Source organism: Herpailurus yagouaroundi, unplaced genomic scaffold, assembly GCF_014898765.1.
Source record: "Herpailurus yagouaroundi ecotype Mexico unplaced genomic scaffold, PumYag 140, whole genome shotgun sequence".
Taxonomy (NCBI): domain Eukaryota; kingdom Metazoa; phylum Chordata; class Mammalia; order Carnivora; family Felidae; genus Herpailurus; species Herpailurus yagouaroundi.
Genome location: NW_024412395.1, coordinates 14,210,662 through 14,227,842, shown reverse-complemented (window position 1 = coordinate 14,227,842; position 17,181 = coordinate 14,210,662). Strand labels below are relative to the sequence as shown.

The following is a 17,181-nucleotide window of genomic DNA, read 5'->3' as shown; positions in this document are numbered from 1 at the left end:
CTTTAAGCATGTGCTAAATCTTAGCATTTCTCTGGATAATGCTTTTTGGTGTAGAAATCTATACTTGTAGAAGTTTAGATTTTGGGAGGCTGCGTATGTAAATGCTTCAAATTTGGCAATCAGATTAGTTTTCCTTTTCTCTGTGTGGCTTTTCTTTTTAAGTTTAAGTGCTACAAACTAGGGAGAATCTTTGCAAAGTTGAAATACTTACATATGACATGGAAATATATCCCACTTTCTTTTTCTGGCTTGGTAAAAAAAAAGCCCCAAAAGACAAAAAAAAAAAAACAAAAAAACAAAAACAGAACAAAAAAAGCATCTCGGTTCTTCTTAGGTTAGTTCTGATTTTATTATTGTCAAAAGTTTTAAAAAAGCTTTTAGATTTAAAAAGGAACAATGAAAAATAAAAAACACTGAATGGCTCTATGGACTTTGGTTTTTCTTAATGAAAGGTAATAGGGGAAATTATTGGATAAGAAATGTGTTGGTAAAAAGGAAGTCATGTGTCCATTTCTTGAATATTCCAGTTTGCCTGACCATTCTAATCACTGTGGTTAGATAGCTGTTAATCTTTGCCCTTCACTTTATTTAGAGATAATAACTGTGCTTGTTTTCAAGGCATAGACTAGATTATTTGTATGACAGATAAAAGGAGATTTGCTTTTTCATCTAATAAAGATCATCTTACATACAGCCCATTCTTTCTTCTCTAATATTCTAATTAAGTGCATTTATGCCTGCAAATTAAATGTTAATTTGTGGAAGCTATAAAAAGGATGTAACTTAGTTTGTGAGGGCAGAGGCCAAATCATACTTGTTTACCTGGCTCTGATACAATTCCTGGAGATCAGAAGACACTCACGATTTGAATAAATGAATGAATGTATTTAATTGAAGTCCACTGTTATTTTTAGATAAACTCAAGTTTCAGTTGAAATTGGTTGGGATATGAATGTGTGCCATGGGGATGGTGTTATTGATAGAGAAAACAAAATAGCATTTTATTAACTTATTTGTGTATTTTCACTTTGAATTGTTCACAATTTTGGGATTTGCCACATTGTTGCCTTGCATTTATGATTACTTTAGACATACACTGTATTTATTTCACATGAGCCCCATGACTAAAGAAGGCTAATGGAGAGGTATATCATTACCAGTCATTGCATGGATGTCTCACAAATGTTTCTTCTGTTTTTAATTTCAAAATCGTCTTTGCACTTGCTAGCACTTCTATTTTCTATTAAAGGAGATGAGATAAAAATTGTGGAAAAAATCAGGAGTCAATAGCTTTGAACTGTTCAGCAATATTCTGTTTTATTTACCACGGTTTTGGCCAAACTATAAAAATTTGCATAGTCTTTGGAAATCAAGAAAAAAAAAATCATGGACTTTTCTCCTTTCTCAGGTGAACTTGGACTATTTAAAGAGGCATTTACTCCTGTGTATAACTGACACTTTGATATTGAAGTGCCAGAGGACTGGACAGATACTTAAGCAGTGAACTGCATGCTAAATTAAGCCACATTTCAATATCTAGGACGCACATTCTACTTTAGCACTTTACAAGATACTAAAGTAACATATTTGCAGTCAGTTATTTTCATCATTTTTTTTTCATGATTTCTTTACCAATCATTGGTAAACTTAATCTTGACAAAATATCTTAGGACAAAGCTGCAGTGTTCTTCTCATTATACTCTAAGTAAAACCTAAGACTTAACATGTTTATAAAATAATTTGGCTCCAAAACAAGCTTTTAAACAAGGTGAAACAAAATTTAAACTCTTAGAGGCAGACACTCTTTATAAATACCCCTGAAGAAATTGACATACTGTTAGTTAGTAGTTTGTATATACTGGGTTGCTTTTCAAGTAGAGGAATAGATTTGTACTCATTCATTTCTCTTATCCAGCTCAGATCTGCTTTCTGGCAATCACTAGATACTTGGCCTATTTACATATTCCTCACATAGCCAGAAAATAACAGTGGGAACTCTGGATAAAATGTGTAACCTTGGCCTCAATATCACAGATTATATCAAAAGGTGAAATGTGATCTTTCTATTTATGAGATGTCTCACTAGGTTTTCTTAGTATATGCATGGCTTAAAGGAGTCAAAGCTGACCTCATTTGGAAGCTTCATTTGATTCTTGGAGGTCACCTAGGAGCACTTACTGCATTACTGGTCAAGGAGAAGGAGGGAGTCGAGATGGCCCTGACGTGTCTAGGTTGTTGTGAAGCAATGTCGTTCATTATGCTGCTTCTCAACTAATATATCTGTGAATGTCACTGCAGCCTTGGATAGGTGCTCATATTCATGGTTAGCTTAACAACTCTCTTCCCCCAAATCTGCTCATATCCTTGAAATCTCCATTTTTATAGCATCTTTTTCCTAGTTACATCACCTTGAAACCTGGAAATCCATCTTCTATAACATTATTCATCTCCCCACATACATTTGATGATCAATCAATCATCAAAAAAAGACCTAACATTAATTGAGGGCCTTCTGTGTTAGGCTTTGTGCTAGATATTTTCTATACATATTTCATGAATAGCATGTAAAGTTAAGCTACGAACCCCAGAAAACTGAAACTTAAGCAAAAAGTATGTATCCAAAAACACAGCTGATAAGAGATGGACCCTGCTTTCCTCACTATGTTTAAGTCTAAAACTCAACTTCTTTCATTGTTTGACTCTGAGATGCCAATCCCAGTCTCCAGTATACTTTCCAGCTGCTTTGATAATCTCATTGCTATGGATTTCATTGCTGTTGATCCTGTTATCTTTAATATTGCAGTAGTGTCCTCTCCATAGGTATATCTATACGATGTTAATTTATGTGGTCACTAAAAGAAAGATAGATATTTATTGACATGTTTATGATATAAAAAGTGAATAAAGACGTCTTCAAAACAGTGTTGATGGCATGTTATATCATATCATCTATATGTGATATGTGTGCAGATGGCTGTGTGCATATGGCTGGATTTTGGCCTGCCTTTTTTTTTTTTTCTTTTTGCCTATACATTATTCTCTATAAATTTTCTTTAATACATGTGTACGTTTATGTGACTTTTATAACTAATTAAGAAAGAGAATGTCCTTCCCATTTTTTCATCACATGGATCTCCAACCAATCCCTCCATCAGTCTCCTCCTCCTGTAAACTAAAACTTTACAAGTCCCAGCTAAAAACTGTTAATGCATTTCTCAAAAAACATCAGATGGACCCCATTGAATAAATTTCAAACTCTTCCCTTTGTAGCAAGCCTCTTAGAATTAAGCTCAGCCTCTTGTCTACTATTCTGCTTTACATTGTATTTCAGACACATTGAACTTCTTGATGTTTTTCATAAGCTGGAAAGCTTTCTTGCTCTATGCCTTTGCCTAAACTATTTTCTCTGCCCCAATCTCTTCCCTAATCTGAAAACCCAAATTTTATCCCACTTGAAACCCAGTGCCCAAAGAACCAGTGACTATTTTTCCTGCCAGCTGTGAGGGTCACCATCGTCTTCTAAACATCTAAACCTCTAAACTCTCCCATATAGAGACTTCTACCTTGATTATAATTATAACATACCTCATCTCCTTTAATACAGTGCTTCTAAAACTATTGTGAAATGTCACTATTTTTAAATTTAATTAATTTGTTTTTATATCTGACCCTTGAAAAGCACTGGGTTAGGAGTGCCTATTAATATAAATAGTTGATTAATACATATTTTATGTATTACATGTATTATATACTGTATTCTTATAATAGAGTAAGAGAGAAAAGAAAATGTTCTTAAAATCATAAGGAAAAACAAACAGTACAAGATTAGGGATAACTGTTAACATAAACAGTAGATTAATACATATTTTATATATTATACCTATCATATACTGTATTCTTATAATGAAGTAAGTAGAGAAAAGAAAATGTTGTTAAGAAAATCATAAGGAGAAGAAAATACACTTAGAGCACTGTCGTGTATCCAAAAAAATCTGCATGTAAGTGGACTCACATAATTCAAACCCATGTTGTTATTTCAAATGTGGCATGAATCAATACTTTTGAAAAATACAACAAAAGTAAATTACTAAAAAAAAAGATTCCTACATATTCCAAATACAACCCCAAATTCTACCTTACTCTATTCAAGAGTTCTAAAATTATATTTCAAAAATATATTAAATAAAAATGTAATATTGGAATTTAAAAAAAGAACTTTAAATATATCTTTGGAAGACTGGATACAGGCAGTTAATAGAGAGTATTGCTTTTACTCTTCTTTTTGTTAGTCCTAAATCAGAATTAAACAAATATTGAGAGAGAGAGAGAGAGAGAGAGAGAGAAATGATTCATATTATATGCCTGTTCTCAGATTTGGAAGAAGCACTAGCCTTGCTGTTTTAAAGATTTTAATGTAATAAATGAGCTTGCCTCCTTCTTGTTAATTAATCTAGGCTAGACTGATGACAACACTACTTAGGATAAACTTTATCTAGATTATTTCTACTTTTTGTTTTGTTAATATTCATAGTAGAGAAGAAATCAGTCTCTAAAATAAGGATGAGAGTGGGGGAAATTTTTAATGCAGTTTTGGTAACCTCAGTTTACTCATTTTGAGCTTTTACCCATAACAAATCAGGTGATAACTTGAGAACTTTATCTTCAACTCTTTACCACTAGCCAGTTTCAAAATTTATCCTGTAGGGTATAGATCCTTTAAATCACCTTTTGATAAAAAAATAGATTTTGGATTTTAAATACATATGGGTTCTAGTAGACAAACTGATGTTAAATTATACAATTGTGAAATGAGGTTTTATTGTGTAGAGCTAGTCTGTCACTGCCGTACCCACTAGTTCAACTATGCAGTGAGATTAGTCCACTTAGACATTTGGGCCTGCAGGGATGTCAGATTGCCCTTGGAGTTTCTAAATGTGTGCTCTCAATTAACCTTATCCCATTGTGGACCAGTGGCCAACCCTTTACTTGCTGACTGTAGTTTGCCAACATCAGCTCTAAGAGACAGAAAGCCCTGAGGAGAGGTGCTTGTATCGTATTCATGTTTGAGTCATCCCAGCAGTTAGCACCCTGCCTGGACTCCTTTTCTGCTCAGTAAATAGTTTACTTAGTGTAGTGGAGTGAACTATTATATTTTCCTTGATATATAAACGTGGGCCCCTTGATCCATAATCAGTACAGGATTCAATTCGGCTCCTTTTCTCATGATATGCCTAGATTTTCCTCTGATCTGTGCAAACGTGTCCTTCCCCGTGTCCACCCAGCATGTAAGCTGTTGCACATTGTTTTTGAAAAATGGCTATTTGGGAGGAGCAATGATATGTGAGGCTCTGGATTTAATCATGACTTTATTGGACTTCTGTTGGAACCAGTTCAACCCATCTCCCAAGTGATCTCCAAAAACAGATATTTAAACCTGTTATCTTTTTTTTTAAATTTTTTGTTTTTTCAACGTTTATTTATTTTTGGGACAGAGAGAGACAGAGCATGAACGCGGGAGGGGCAGAGAGAGAGGGAGACACAGAATCGGAAACAGGCTCCAGGCTCTGAGCCATCAGCCCAGAGCCTGACGCGGGGCTCGAACTCCCGGACCGCGAGATCGTGACCTGGCTGAAGTCGGACGCTTAACCGACTGTGCCACCCAGGCGCCCCTAAACCTGTTATCTTTTATGTGATGTGTGACCGTATGACATATTGATAGAGGGAAGTCACTAAAATGAGACAAGCCAGGGTCTCAGCAATTTTTTAGAGCCTACCAAGGCTTGTGTTTTGTTTTGTTTTCATTTAAACTGAGGGTAGATAGTCGTTCCTATATGTAGAAACATGGTGAAAATTAAGTAAGCAAAAATGTGTGAATAGCAAAGATAACAAACATAAAGGCAAGAAAAAAATAAAGGAAAGGTAAGAAAATGTGTAAGTAAAAAAGAAAGGTCTGAAGCCTAAAGATCTTTAAATGGTCAGTATCCTGAATAACCACTTTTAGAGATGATCCAATCACCTGGTATTTCTTTGTAAATGCCCCCCAGCAGCCTCATCCCGATGAACGGTGTCTGAGATACTGAACAGAAGGTGAAAAGCCACTGTTGTATTCTTCATGAAAAATAAATTATTGAAGTAATATCAATATTATTCCAATAATAGAGGAACTAATATTGGGAGAATCAAACAAATGAATCTCATTAATTATTTTTTTGTTTGTCACTATTTCATCATGCTAGAATTTTGGTCTATCCGTTCAGTTTGGTTGTGTTGCAGAAACTTGGATTTTTTGTGCAAAGGGAGCTAGTTACAGCTTCTACAGCAATCTCACTCCCAGCCCTCCCTGGCAGAAGATTAACTTTTTTCCCTTATTTTTTGTTTGCTTTTACAAAAATAAAATTATAACCATCAATCAAAGTGTTATTCAAAAATGGTAGAAGTTGAATTCATGACTGTGAGGTTTGGGGGATAATTTGTATTTTTATTACAGCATAATTTATAAGGACAAAATATTGAATAGATAGCAAGTGTACAAAAGTAGGTATGTGATTAGATATTCATCTTATGTCTGTTTTTCCATCTCTTTAAAATTGACCTTGTGAAAAAAAATAATGACATTAGAACAGCTCAGCATAAAATGTTAAGTGAAAGTAGTAGAATCTAGAATTACATGATCTTGCATAGAATTATACACACAGTATATTCACAATTACATTACATGCATGTTCACATATGTAGATACAAAGAAAATGATGTAAGAATTAAACATGCTAACATATCCAGTAACTTTCTGATGGAGTGATTATGAGTTACTGTTTTTAATTTTTTCTCCTCTGTTGTCTCTTATCGAAATTTGAACAAGTATGTTGTTACTTTTGTAACATGTAAATAATTACTAAAATTCTCATTAAAATGTAAATTCAGCTAGCTAAATGTTTTGTCACTGTGTAGGGTTATTTTATTTACTGTGTGAAAACAAGTTAGGCATGTGATGTAAAATGATGAGTGCTTAGGATGCCTGGCAGGGCTGAGGAGTGTGGAGGCCTACAAGATGTGAAAGAAGACACTAGAAATAGAGTCTCATCTCTGGGCTCAGAGATGAGCCCCCACCCCTGCCACGCTGGGATAAAAGACAGACTCTTCTCCTTTTGCCCAAAGACCGACGTGAGAGGTTCAGAGAGAAGCACACGTTGTTACTGAGATTGGGAGAAGGGGAATGTTCTAAGAGCAATGCTGGACTTTTTTTCTTTTGTAATTTTTATTTGATTATAGTTGACACACAATGCTACGTTAGTTTTAGGTGTACAGCGTAGGGTTGGGCAGGTCTTTCTGTTATGCTGTGCTCCTCATAAGCATAGCTACCATCTGTCACCATGTAATGCTTTTGCAATACCAGTGACATATTCTTAATGCTGTATCTTTCATTCCTGTGACTTATTCTGTAACCAGAAGCCTGTATCTCCTATTGCCCTTCACCTTTTTTCCCCACACACCCCCTCCCCTGGCAACCATGTTTGTTCTTTGTATTTACACATCTGGTGCTGCTTTCTGTTTGTTTGCTTATTGTTTTGTTTTGTTTTAGATTCTACATTTCAGTCAAGAAGAATCAGACCTATACTGCTTTAAGGGGTGCAGATTCTTAGGACAGCAGTTTTGCTCCCTCTTTCCTAAGAGTTTGGGACAGAATATTCCCTGTATTTTACTAGTGTTCTTTTTTTTCTCAGTGATAAAAAACATATTAGAGAGAATTGATTAGTGAGGTTAAAGATATAGTTAATTGTTATCCTAGTCATTGTTCTTTTTTTTTTTTTTTTTTGGAGTAACATATGTCAAAATATCTTACAATCTTACCTGATTTCCTGCCAAGATTAAAAAGTACATACAAAAGTATACCATTAAAACATTTTTCGTATCTCTAATTACCAAAGATGTTTTCCTTATTGCTTTATGACTTATATGTCATACTGTGTTTTTACTGAAGTTTAATCTACATTAAATGACTTGGAATAAAAAATAAAATCAAAATATTTTCTATAAAAATCATACTATGGCAACCTTATACACTAACTGCAAGTATTCAAATTTTTGTTGAAATTCAAATCTAAATAGTTTTTAAAGGAAATATTTTTAAGATTCTAGCTTATCTTAAAATGACATAATTTATACTAAACACTGAGGGAAGAATAGGGAAATGGATTTACCCATAAAATTCAGTGTTAACGTTTCAAGGAAAAAAATTTCAGGAAAACGAAAGTTCTATGTTTTATAAATACAATGATTACCTTAGAGAATTTAAAGGGAGATGGAAGTAGAAACCAGACTTTAGATTAAGAGAACTAAACTTTGATGTTACAACCTACTTTTCAAATAGGAAACTGTGTTTGGTTTTCCTTCAAAGAAGGAAAAAGGAATCTGAGTTCGATGAAACAGTTATGTTTAAAGTTAATCGGCAAGCATTATTTAGTTTTAACTGTAGGCCCTGCACAGGTTTTTGTATATTTCAAGTGGGATCTGTGGGCATTTGAAAGGTTTGTGATAAAATAAATAGTGTTCTCATAGACATAGTGCATTTCACACAATTGTGGTTGCTCTAGGCTTTGTAGGCCCAGGGACCGAGTTTGTCAACACAAATGGTGATTAATAGACACTTTGACATCGACACCTACCTTTCCATCAATTTATTCATTTATCTTTTTATACATTAAAGACTATTTATGGGGTATTGCCAACAATGCTTACGGATACAAAAGCATAAAGATGAATAGAGACAGCCTTTTGCACTGAGAAATTATGAATATTAGGATCCTTTCTCCATTGTGCACAGTATCTTTTCTGATATCTAGGGTTTAAAGAAGTGAAATTAGTGATCAAAGGCTGTAATCAGTCAGAACTTAGCAATAACGAGATTTATAAGACATATTCAATCCAAAGTGCGATGAGGTTTGATTAACATTTTTTTTCCCCAGTATTGGAAACATATATCCATGTCCCACATCTTTCTCTCAGGTATGATAGAGGAGACACACTAGCACATTTTGCTTTTTGAACTATTCTTTGTTCTTATTGCCTCCACTTTACTTGATATAGTCTTCACCTGTATGTATTAATAGTTATTACTAACATACACCTGTACCACTGACAAGTTTACAAGATACAAAATATGAGTAAGGTACCTAGAGGATTTAGAAACTAGATGAAAATTCAGTGATAGATTTCTGGATTATTTTTTGAATCATATAAAACAGTTGGAACTGTAAGAAATTAATTTGAGGTAAAGATAACTAGAGGTCCTTATGGAAGAGATGAAGTTTGGTGTCCCTGTAGAGGGCATGTGAGCATAGAAGAAAGAGGGCATTGCTGGGAAAACAAGACTGTATTGTGACAGTGTCATAGATATTAGCAAAATATGTAGGATTAAAGGATGCTATTGCTGTATGTGTGTTGTAAGTGTGTGTTTAAAATTAATGGTGAAAGAACATGAGGCACACGGGTGGCTCAGTCAGTTGAGCGTCCAACTCTTGATTGCTGCTCAGGTCATGATCGCATGGTTCATGGGAACAAGCCTGGCATCAGGCTCTGTGCTCACTGTATGGAGCCCACTTGGGATTCTCTCTCTCCCCCCTTTTCTCTATCCCTGCCCTGCTCATGCTCTTTGTGTCTCAAAATGAATAAATAAACTTTAAAAAATTATTTAAAAATTTATGGTAAAAGAAGTTGATCAGTTTACTATTGACATATAATTAAAATATTAATACTGTTATTTTACTGTGCTTGTTATATCTTAATTTCCTTTAGTGGATTTAATCTTTTATTAGATCACCTTTTGAAACAGAAGAATTTATGGTTGCTCTGATGATTATCAGCTATTTTATTTTCATTAGAATTAAAATAGGAGATGCTGGTAATAGGAATTTCACCTAATAGGTGAAATTTTTATAGTTTCATCAAAAACCATTTAATCAGAAACTGGTTAATAATACATCAGAATTTATGATTACTTTTCTACTTTTCTAGGATATTTCCACACGTTATTTATTTGTATTTCTTTGAAAAACCTTCTCTGGAAGTCAGAGTGGCCATTAATTTTGTGTTATAAATGAGTGAATTGAGGCAAAAAAGGTTGTCTTCACCTCTTTGCAATTCAAAATCAGTAATGAGCTCTAGCTAGAATCCAGTCTTCATGTTCAATTTTGGGTAGGATACACTGGAGTAGATAAAATGTCTTAGGTGAATTTTTTGTGTTGTCCTTAAACTAACATTTAATAATGTTTATAAATTTAAAAAAACATTGATAGCTTAAGGAAAGGCATATTAATGGAAAGACCTAATAATACGTGAAAATTTTCTTTGACATATCTGTCTGAATTTGATTAGAATTCTTAGGTAATTTTGAGAAAATATAATCATTTTGTATCATTGACTGTAACTGTAATTAAAAAAAAAAAAAAACTCTTGCAGCGAACCAAAATAACAACTTACGTTTACATGCTTTTAATTAATCTTCCTTTCCTTGAGTCACATTTTCTGTTTGTGTGTGTGTGTGTGTGTGTGTGTGCGCGCGCACGCACATGTGCATTTCTTTCTAAGGCTAATTTTTCTTCATCATCTTGGTCATGTAGTTAGTTTGGAGACCATTGAGATCTTTAGATAGCACACAGTCAACTATTCCATTAGTTTGCATTGAATAAACAAGTATTAACATGTAAGCACATTTCAGAAAGTCTTTAGGAGAATTGCTAGAGATAATATTGTTTATCATTAAATGGCTAATACTCTCTATGGTAAATCATTTCAAGCACAAACATTGAGTCAACTGAAATATTCTATCCATTTGGTTTCATGTGTGTTCATGTGTTCATACATAACAGGAGGTTTATCAGATGTAGTTCTACTTCTTTTCTATATTTGCCTTTTATTTTTGGTTTTGATGAAAATTAAATGTTATTTTAATATACTTTAGGGTTACAAAAATGATGTTATAATATCTTCCTTCATCAATTTATTATTAATGATAATGATAAAAGTTGTGCTTTTGGGAGGGGGCATCTAATAGTAGCCAGAAGGCATGATTTGCATTTTTAATTTATTATATCTAATTTTATAGTTTCCTAAGTAGAGATATATTCCTTTTATAAATAAAGAAACTGAGGTTTAAAGCAAATAGATAATTTTTTTCAAGTTCACACAGCTATTCAACATAGTACTGCAAATCCTAGCTGTAGCAATCAGACAAAATATATATCCAAACTGGTAAGGAAGAAGAAAAAATTTCACTATTTGCAGATAACATGATACTCTACATATAAAACCCTAAAGAAGCCACCAAAAAACCACTAGTTCTAATAAATAAACTCAGTAAAGCTGCACAATACAAAATTAATATACAGAAATCTGTTGAATTTCTATACACTAATAATGAAGTAGCAGAAAGAGAAATTAAAGAAAAAACATTTACAGTTGCATCAAAAAGATTAAATTAGGAATAAACTTCACCAAGGTAGTGATAGATCTATACTCCAAAACGGATAATGCACTGATGAAAGAAATTGTAGATGGCACAAATGGAAAGATATTCCTTGCTCATGGATTGGAACAATGAGTATTGTTAAAGTATCCCTACTCCCCAAAGCAATCTACAGATTTAATGCACTCTCTCTGAAATACCAATAGCATTTCTCACAAAACTATAAATGGTAATACTGTAATTTGTGTGGAACCACAGAAGTCCCTGAATAGCCAAAGCAGTCTTAAGAAAGATGAACAAACTGGGGCTATCACAATCCCAGAAATCAAGATATACTACAAAGCTATGGTAATCAAAACAGTACAACACTGGCACAAAAATAGACACATTATAATGGAATAGAATATAGAACCCAGAAAAACCCACACTTACAAAGTAAATTAAAAGTAAAGAAACAAGAATACATATGAGGAAAAGACAGTCTCTTCAACAAATGTACTGCGAAAACTGGATATCTACATGCAAAATAATGAAAGTGGGCTGCTTTCCTATATCATTTACAAAAACAAGCTCAAAATGTATTAAACACCTAAATGTGAGACCTGAGACCATAAAACTCCTTAAAGAAAACATGAACAGTAATTTCTTTGACATCAGCTCTAGACATGTCTCATTAGGCAAAAGAAACAAAAGCAAAAATAAACCATTGAATTACACTGCAAAAGAAAGTTGTTTGCGCAACAAAGGAAACCCTCAACAGAGCAGCATGGCAACTTACTCAATGGGAGAAAGTGTTTACAAATGTTATATCCCATAAGTAGAGTTAATATCAAAATATATATAAAGAATTTATACAAGTCAATAGCAAAAAATAATTTGATTAAAATGGGCAGAGGGCCTGAATATATATTTTTCTAAAGAAGATGTACAAATGACCAATAGAACATATGAATAGCTACTCAACTTCACTAATCATCAGGGAAATGAAATCAAAATCATAATGAAATAATTACTTCCCCCAGTCAGAATGGCTAAAATCAAAAAGACATGAAATAACAAGTGTTGTCAAGACAGGGAGTGAAGGGAACCCTCATACACTGTTGGTGAGAATGCCAACTGGTCCAGCCACTGTGGAAAACAATATGGAGGGTTTTCAAAAAACTCAAAATAGAATTACCGTATTATCCAGCAATTCCACTATTGGGTATTTGCCCAAAGAAAATTAAAACACCGGGGCACCTGGGTGGCGCAGTCGGTTAAGCGTCCGACTTCAGCCAGGTCACGATCTCGCGGTCCGTGAGTTCGAGCCCCACGTCGGGCTCTGGGCTGATGGCTCAGAGCCTGGAGCCTGTTTCCGATGCTGTGTCTCCCTCTCTCTCTGCCCCTTGCCCATTCATGCTCTGTCTCTCTCTGTCCCAAAAATAAATAAACGTTGAAAAAAAAAAAAAAGAAAATTAAAACACCAATTCAAAGAGATACATGCACCCCTATGTTCATTGCAGCATTGTTTACAACAGTCAAGATATAGAAGCAACCTAAGTGTTCATTCATAAATTAATGGATAAAGAAGATTTGGTATATATATACAATGAAATATTTTTCAACCATAAAAAAAGAATGAGATCTTGACATTTTTGACAACCTGGATGGACCTAGAAGGTATGATGCTAAGTGAAATCAGTCAGAGAAAGACAAATACCATATGATTTCACTCATAATGTGAAATTTAAGAAACAAAAGAAACTAACAAAAAAGAGACAAAAAAGCGACTCTTAAATACAGAGAACAAACTGGTGGTTGCCAGATGGGAAATGGGTGGGGGGGTTGGGTACAATAGATAAAGGGGATTAAAAGTACACTTTTGATGAACACTAATATATAGAAATGTTGAATCATATATTGTATATCTGAAAATAAAAAAAAATAAAAGGTATCAGAATCAGAATTTAAGTTCACATATTCTACTGTTAAACTCAGGTAATGACAAACATTTTAACTATTAACAAATGTAAGCTTAAGGAATAGACTATTAAGAGAAAGACAAAAAGTAGAAAAATATAATTTTTTAAAGTAAGATTGGTGTGCTGGGTGGCTCAGTAGGTTAAGCATCCAATTCTTGGTTTTGGCTCAGGTCATGATCTAATGGCGTGTGAGATCAAGCCTCATGTTGGGCTCTGAGCTGACAGTACAGAGACTGTTTGGGATATTCTCTCTCTCTCTTTCTCCCTCTGTCTGCCCCTCCCTTGCTCATGCTCCTTCTCTCTCTCACTCTCTCAAAATAAATAAACATATATATATATAAATGTTTATATATATAAAAGTTTATGTATATATAAATAAACATATATACACATATATATGATTAATATATGCTATATGTCTATATCTATATCTATAGACATATCTCTATATATCAATAATTTCTATCTCTATATCTATAGATAGAGATATAGATATATATAGTTAATATAGGAAAATGTAAAATTTCTTTAATCAGTTTACATAAGACCTCTGAAATAATATGCATACACGACTGGAATTTAAAGCTTAACTTGGAATAGAAAACAGAGTATTACACTGAGATTCAGCAGTCCTGGCTCAATAGTTGAATATTCATCTTGGGCAAACTTCATCAGCTTGCTGGACCTCAGATTCTACATCTGCATGATAAGAGGGTTTGATTGAAAAAAATCATAGAATTTCTCCAGTTTTCTCATTTTGGAATTATACACATCTGTATATTGTAGCACAATAGGCCCTCAAGCAAATGACTGTATGGCTAGTGCATATTTCTAAACTGTGTATCATCTAGTTTGGTGGAAATTTATTATTAGTTAGCACTATTAGTGTTAGTATTTCACAGTTCTCTGCTGTCACTTTCAAAACTTGATGCTACTCTTTGTCACTTGCTGATGGACTTGCTAAATGACATGAGTTAAGCTGATAATCAAATTTATGCTTTTAGGTAAGATGCCAACCCTTTTTTTTTTATCATCACTAATGACTTAATGCCCTTAATGCACTATATATTTATTTATGTGTTAAAATATGAATTTTGCCTTGTTTCAAATGATAATTGAGTGTTTGGGACAGTGTGAAGAGTCTGAAAATGAGATATTCTGGTTATGTCATCTTTTATACAACTTTTATAGTGGAACTTTTTCTTTGATACATACAAGTGGAAAGAGTAGTACAATGAACCTTCAAGTAATTATCCCCAATTTGTTATCATCACCATCATTTATGAATCTTGTATCATCCAAAGAAAGAGATATGAGTGTGAATAACTAGGTTTGGAAAAGCTAAAGGAATAAATCTAATTGAAGCAAGAGAATTAGTATCGAGTTGTTGGAGATGAACTCAAGGGAAGAATTGTATGTTGATCCTAATTGCTTTCTGGAATTGTGCTAATTCTGAATGACAGCATTCATTAAAAGTATATACAAGCTGGGGTGCATGGGTGGCTCAGTTGGTTAAGCATTTGACTTTGGCTTAGGTCATGACCTCGCAGTTTGGGAGTTAAGCCTCACGTCAGGCTCTGTGCTGACAGCTCAGAGCCTGGAACCTGCTTCAGACTCTGTCTCCCTCTTTCTCTGCCCCTCCCCCTGCTTGCATGTGCGCTCGCTCTCTCTCGCTTGCTCTCTCTCTCTCTCTCAAAGGTAAATGAACATTAGAAACAAAGTTACAAAATAACTTTAAGAAAAGAGTGTATGCAAGGAAGCAGACCAGAATTATGAGCTAGAATTCCTGAAATATGGTTGTGGAAATTCTGACCTAGAAAAGCAAGGAATTAGAGGTGTTATCAGAAGCATCATTGGATATGAAAGGTCATCCTGTGAGCAAGAGATCAGATTGATTTTGTGGACTGAGTTAACAAAATGAAAGTCAGGAAGGGTGGGTGTCTGATCAACTATGATAAATCCAATCTGGCAAGTGCAGTTTTCCAACTTCTTGTGAGGATGAGCTAGAAAATAGTGAGTTCTTCATTCCTGCTAATACTATAGAGAGGTTTGGGGCGCCTGGGTGGCGCAGTCGGTTAAGCGTCCGACTTCAGCTAGGTCACGATCTCGCGGTCCGTGAGTTCGAGCCCCGCATCGGGCTCTGGGCTGATGGCTCAGAGCCTGGAGCCTGTTTCCGATTCTGTGTCTCCCTCTCTCTCTGCCCCTCCCCCGTTCATGCTCTGTCTCTCTCTGTCCCAAAAATAAATAAACTTAAAAAAAAAAAAATACTATAGAGAGGTTGGGTAATCATGTGATAAGAGTACCTTACTAGGATTCATGTAATTGATATGAGGTTATAAAAATGACCTCTAAGGCCAACTTTAGTGCTAAGATTTTGCCATTTTATCTCCAAATCAAAATAAAGGTTTTGTCTACACCACTATTTTTATAGTTCTTTGGTTTAGGAAACCAGTTGGTTTAGGTCTGAAGTAGTTCCTAGGGAAGGGTGTCAGCTTTCACAGAAATTTCTCCACTTCTCATTTGCATACAAGAAACATTCAGTATATGATATGAAGCTCTTTTCTCTTTGGTTTGACTGGCCATATGGAGTTGCTGAAAAATAATTTAAAAACTGATCCCATTTTGCACTTTCAGTTGATAACACCTCTGTATCCTCCTTTGTGCTGTCAATACCCATGCCAGTTTTAATGAGCTTGAACATTCATTGCTGGGGCTGTGTACCCAAGCCATTAACCTGTCACTGCCGTCTGCTTGCAAATAGCATCTGAAAGCAGGTAGCTCACAGCTACCTGGTCTCTGATGATATTTAATTTGTAAGTGAAAAACAGTACAGATATTAATGAGTTGTATGTGTATGTTTCCCTCTTTTCTGGGAGTGTGAATGTTAACTTGGTTTTCTGCCATTATTTCTGTCACTCACACCCATGTGAAATGTGTTTATTTCAAATATTGAACTACTTAGATTGTATTTTTTGTTGTTTCTTTTTTTTTAAAGTTTATTTTCAGAGAGATAGCACAAGTGGGGAAGGAACAGAGGGGGAGAGAGGGGGGAGGGAGGAAGGGAGAGAGAGAGAGAGAGAGAGAGAGAGAGAGAGAGAAAGAGAGAGAGAGAGAGAGAGAGAATGAGTCCCAAGCGGGCTCTGCACCATCATTACAGAGCCTGATATGGGGCTTGAAATCATGAACAGTGAAATCATGACCTGAGCTGAAATCAAGAGTTGGACGCTTAACCTACTGAGCCACCAGCCACCCCATTGAACTCCTTAGATTTTATTTCTCCCAAGATCCTATTATATTCAAAATATTAAAGAAAGATACATATGTTATTTAGAAAAGTGAGTAAGGCTTCCTGGAGCAAAATGGCTCCATAATCTTCCCAGGCTCATGATTAAGTAACTTTGCTCTTGTAAGCCATTCGTATGTATAGCTCTCTAAGGTCCTTATTAGTCACCAAGGTGGAGGAGCAGCCTGTCTCTATGTTAAACAGGTGTCTGACAAGGGAAAGTTTAGACCTCCAGAAACCAGCCCTTTACTCTGTGTCTGGTCAACATGGTAGGCAAGTCACTGGACTTCTTGAAGTCGCCATGTTTTTACCCATACAACTGAGAGGATAGTTCTTCTTATGTCTTATTTATTTATTTAGTTTTTATTTAAAAAGATTTTTAATTTATTTTTCAGAGAGGGGGGAGAGAGAGAGAGAGAGAGAGAGAGAGAGAATATGAACAAAAACAAGTGGGGCAGGGACAGAGATGGGGGCAG

At 34.7% G+C, this 17,181-nt stretch overlaps 1 protein-coding gene across 3 annotated transcripts in view; it reads left to right on the top strand.

Annotated features, from left to right (window-relative positions):
- DPP10 (dipeptidyl peptidase like 10) overlaps positions 1-17,181 on the top strand; it is a 1,330,293-nt gene that overhangs the window by 902,506 nt on the left and 410,606 nt on the right. The gene's annotated exons all lie outside the window — the stretch shown is intronic.